Source organism: Procambarus clarkii, chromosome 82 (assembly GCF_040958095.1).
Source record: "Procambarus clarkii isolate CNS0578487 chromosome 82, FALCON_Pclarkii_2.0, whole genome shotgun sequence".
Lineage (NCBI taxonomy): Eukaryota > Metazoa > Arthropoda > Malacostraca > Decapoda > Cambaridae > Procambarus > Procambarus clarkii.
Genome location: NC_091231.1, coordinates 23955662 through 23960779, shown reverse-complemented (window position 1 = coordinate 23960779; position 5118 = coordinate 23955662). Strand labels below are relative to the sequence as shown.

General features: G+C 52.3%; 1 non-coding gene across 1 annotated transcript; it reads left to right on the top strand.

The window, feature by feature from the left end:
- The first annotated feature begins 979 nt into the window (after positions 1-979).
- On the top strand, positions 980-1098 carry LOC138358316 (5S ribosomal RNA). The gene has a single exon (XR_011225321.1). It is a non-coding gene; the product is annotated as a 5S ribosomal RNA (ribosomal RNA).
- The last annotated feature ends 4020 nt before the right edge of the window (positions 1099-5118 follow it).

Sequence of the window (5118 nt, the reverse complement as noted above, 5' to 3'; positions counted from 1 at the left end):
CGAGGGTGTCCTCTTCTGGGGTGGCGGCGGAGGCATTTGAGCCTATTCCTCCTGCCGATGAGTATGGGTCTGACCAGTGGGCCCCTCTTTCTTGTGTTTTTTCGTCTGCCCCGGCTTCTTCTTGTGAGGCCGGGGCTATGGGGGGGGGGGATGGCTCGGCATGGGTCCTCGGAGTAGGGGTTCTTGGGCCCCGTTGGACCCTGCCTGAGTTTTTGTACCCTTTGAGCGGGGCTTGGTGTTGCAAGGAGTGGTTTTCTCGTTCTCTCCCTCCTATTATGCATTGGTTTTGGATTCCTCTACCCCTCCCTAAGTTCAATTCCGATCTCCCGTAGGTTCTTTGGTTCCATCTTCCGGAGGTTTTTGGCTTCCCGCATTTAGTTCCATGTGCGGGATGCCCTTGTGGCTTACCTCCTGCGCGACCTGGTAAGGTGACTACACCTTCGTAGTGGTTCAGCATTCTTCATGTATGGATCTTCTTGTCTTTACTTGGTTTGTTATGAAGTTCCCGGGGGTCGTCCTGGTTTGCAAACTCCCTCTTCTCGTTGGAGGCTTAGCATCCATTTTGTCAGCGGGCGTGCTTGCTTCTTCCCTTGAATCTGCTTGGGACCCTGGCTCTTCTGTTTTTTTTTTTTTCACCTTTTTGGCCGTTGCTGTTTGCAGAGTCTGTGGTTGTTAAGTGTCTGCGGGCAGCTTCGTCTCGTTGCCGTCCTATGTCGGACTTGTTAGTCTTCCAGGGGGCTAGTGGAGGGGGGCTTTCCTGGAAGGGTCATGCCAGGGCTCGGAGTTCTTCCGTCATGGTGGGCCAGTGGCGCCGGATTCGTGCCTTCTGTTCTGTTTGGCGGGGGGATTGCCATGCGTGCCGTTCGGGTACTCACAGGTGCGTCGGTTATTTTGGTCGTTGTTTGCAGTCTGTGGTTGAGCAGTGTCTGCGGGCAGCTTCATCTCGTTGCCGTCCTATGTCAGACTTATTAGTCCTCTGGCCAACGGCCATACCACGTTGAGAACACCGCTTCTCCTCCGATCAGCGAAGTTAAGCAACGTTGGGTTTGGTTAGTACTTGGATGGGTGACCGCCTGGGAACACCAAATGCTGTTGGCAATAATGTTTAGGGGAGCCGGTCGGCCGAGCGGACAGCACGCTGGACTTGTGATCTTGTGGTTCTGGGTTCGATCCCAGGCGCTGGCGAGAAACACTGGGCAGAGTTTCTTTCATCCTGTGCCCCTGTTACCTAGCAGTAAAATAGGTTCCTGGGTGTTAGTCAGCTGTCATGGGCTGCTTCCTGGGGGTGGAGGCCTGGTCGAGGACCGGGCTGCGGGGACACTAAAAAGCCCCGAAATCATCTCAAGATAACCTCCGGGGCTCGTGGAGGGGGCTTTCACAAAAGGGTCTTGCCAGGGCTCTGAGTTCTTCCGTCATAGTGGGCCAGTGGTGCCGGATTCGTGCCTTCTGTTCTGTTTGGTGGGGGGGGGATCGTCATGCGTGCCATTCGGGTACTCACAGGTGCGTCGGTTCTTTTGCGGGCTTCTTCTCCTGTGCTCTGTTTGGGTTTTGTCATAGTGGTTCGTTTGGGCGTGGTCAATGAGACCTCGTTTTCCCGGTGGGTTCTCGCCTGTTTCGGTCCCGACATGGGACTGCATGGACTGAATAAACTGTCTAGTTCATGGGTTTTGCCCCTCCTTCAGATGGTTACACTGCCCCAGGTCCGTCTTCGGTTGGAGCCGGACACTTGAATGGAGTCCCTGGACCGTGCAGACGCATCTTGGCACATCCCAATTTATCCTCAGTTCTGGGTCTGGCTAGGTTTTCATTGTTGGGCGTAGGGGTTACCGTTTTCTTTGTCTTCCATTCGGTTTGTACCTGGCGCCTTGCGTTTTCACATGCCTTACTTATGGTCGTGGTGGTCTGCTTGCATCTGTTAGGTGTTCAGGTTCTGGCTGGTTCTGGCCAGTCTGCGTGTCTGCTCGCCAGGGTTTTGGTTCTTTCCCGGTTCGCTGGGTTCGGGTTCGTGGTGAACTGGAGGAAGTTCCATCTGGCTCCCTCTCGGGTTCGGTCTTAGCTGGGTCTTGTGTGGGACACTCGGACTGCTTCCTTGTCTCTTCCTCCCGCGGCTCTGCTTCGCCTATGTTCCCACCTTTGCCGTTTCTGAGGGCTCCTGAGAGTTATATACACACGGCGGTTGCTCGAGGATTTGTGCAGGAGCCTGATTTTTGCCATGATGGTCTACCTGCTGGATCGGGTGTGGCTTTGTCGACTGTTTGGGTTCCAGCGGGTAAGTCCCTTCTGCCTCTCTCGTGGCTGCTGCGTTCGGCCTCCGGGGGCTTTGTGTCGGTTTCTGAGTTGCCGTCTTCCTCTTTGGGTTCCGGGGTTCAGTGCCTTGGTGCCTACCCAAGTCCTCGCTCTGTTTATTCATGGACGCGTCGTCCCTTGGCTGGGGGCCTTGTGACCAGTGCTCACCTGACCGGCCAGGGGCGATGGAGTCTGTCCTTCCGTCGGGCTTACTGCATGGTGCGAGAGTTTGCTGCTGTGTTGATGTCGGTCCGGAGGATTCGGGTCGCTCGCGGATCGACGATCCGGCTCCAGTCAGACTGTTCCACAGTGGTTCCTTCTCTGTACTGCGGAGGGTTTGATGCGGTCCTTGGCTTGAAGCTGGTCACTTTGGATGACTCGTCTGCTGAATTTTCGGGGTTTGGGTGTCCTGGCAGTTCACGTTTGGGTGGTGACCATTGTCCTGGCAGTTCACGTTTGAGTGGTGACCTTTGTCCAAGCAGATGGCCAGTCCCACTTCGTTCCCTTCCACGGAGTGGACAGTCGGCACTGACTACTCCTGTTGGCTCTGCCAGACGTTCGGGCCTCCGGAGGTGGACTTCTTCGCGTTGGCATAGTCGTAGCATCTCAAGGTATTCGTGGAGCTCTTCCCCGACTGCAAGGCCGTCGAAGTCGATGCCTTCGGGAAGGACTGGGCAAGGTGGGGGTTTCCTGTTCCTCTTCCCTCCGGTTCTGCTTGGTTGCTCCGGGTCCTGGAATGCTTGGAGACTTACCGGGGGAGAGTTTTTGTTCTGGCTTCTTGGTAGCTGGCCCAGTCTGTTTCAGGCGCTGCTTGCCCAGCGTCCAAACCCGAGGGTCTTCCTGCAGCTCTACTTCTTTCAGCGGATAGGTCCAGCCCATTACGAGGCTAGTTTGTTATTCTCCTCAAGTCTTCGTGTCTGGAGTTTCTGACTCGTGTTTATCACCATTTGTATGGAGAGCTGGTTGCTTGGTTATTAGGCTCCCACCTGCGTGCTTCGTCTCGACGACAGAATGAAGTTCCTAGCAGTCCTTTTTTTTTCCTATCATTGCATAGGTGTCCTTCGGTCTCTTATAGGGTTGTTTTGTCCTTCCTTTCATGGTTGTTTCCGGACCGTCATCTTATGCTGAATATTGTTGCCTCGTATCATGTAGCGCTGGCGGAGCTGCTCATGCTTGTGTTCGGTATTGATGTTCCGTCTGCTCCACTTCATCTGCTGTCTTTTGCATAGTTTCACCTCCGCCTTGCTCATGCGCCGCCTGAGCCGTCCTGGTCTTTGGTAGGGGTGCTCTCTTTTTCTCTTTTCACCTTGGTTTGTAGTGGCCCCTTCGGTTCGGGTTTTTTTTTTCTTCGGGTCTTTTCCTGTTGACATTGGCCTCTGGGGGTCAGGTTGGGGAGCTTCATGCTCTCCTCCAGCGCAGGGTTTCTGCTCTTTTGGGCCTGGTCGTAGGTTTGTTCGGTTGCAGTCTCCTTTTCTGATGTTGTATGAGTCTGCTGCTTTCCGGAGGGGTCCTTGGGTGGTTGATGCTTGGTTGGTCAGGCCGTGGTGCATCATGTGTTGTTTGGTTGCGGCTCTCTGCGTTGCGTTGTCTATGCGTTTTGGTCTCTGGTTGTTGCCGTGCTTTGGGTTGGCAGGGGTTCCCTTCCCTCCTTCCTATTACAGGGTTCGGGTCTCCTGGGTCGTCTGCACAGTTCTTTGGTTTTGCCAGATATCTTTTTTTTTTTGTCTTTGGGCGAGGGACTTCTGCTTCCCCAACCCGTTCTCGCAAATTTAATAAGTCAATATTGACTTATTAAATATGAGCATAGGTGACATACTTAACATAATAGATACCCTTAAAAAGATTCATAGAAAACACCGACCTTACCTAACCTTGTTAGTATCTTAAGATAAGCATCTTATTGCTTCGTAATTACAATTATCTTAAGATACTAACAAGGTTAGGTAAGGTCGGTGTTTTCTATGAATCTTTTTAGGGGTATCTATTATGTTTAGTATATCACCTATGCACGTAGTTAATAAGTCAATATTGACTTTACGAATTTGCGAGAACGGGTTGGCTTCCCAGGTCCTTCCCTCTTTTCCTTAAATTTGGTGAGGTAGCTCCGATGAGCCGACGGGGCTCCCCCCAGAAAACCAGCATTGAACATATTGAAACGCCATTTTCTGGGCAAGTCCCGGAGGCTCCCCAGCATCCCTCCTTCCCTCGGGTCGTCGGTGTTTTTCAGGAATTTTAACATCCAGCCTACAAACTGGTGGGTGGATCGGCAGCGCGAGGGTCTGGGGCTCCCCTATTCCCCTCCTGGGGATGGGGGGGGGGGGTTGCGCAGACAACGGCGTGGCGGCATCATGACGTCATGCTCGTTTGTTACTTTTCGTTTGTGGACTTCTGTCCATTCATTTGGCTTTCGGTAGCAATTTATCACCAGAATATGGGTTTGTTTTGAGGATCCTACTTTTCTGGGTACCAGACCCAGTCAATGGCAGACATAGAATGCTCCCAACGACACTGGGGTTTCTATATGCCATTGCTCTACATGCCTCTTTGAGAGAGCCAGGTTCTGTCCGTGGTCGAGAACTCCATTCACATTGACTGATGCCAGAAAGTTATACATATCCACATCAGTCTGGATAGCTCCGGAGAGCCTCCGGGACTCACCCAGAACATGGCATTTCATTACATTCAATGCTGGTTTTTTATTGAAATTGAATTTGCTGAATTTTCCTCCTCTTGGATTTGAGCCTGGCTGCACGAGTCTATTGCACATGCTTATCTGAACTTAAATTAGGTTGTGATTTGATTAACATATATTTGTAATTATTATGTCTCTAA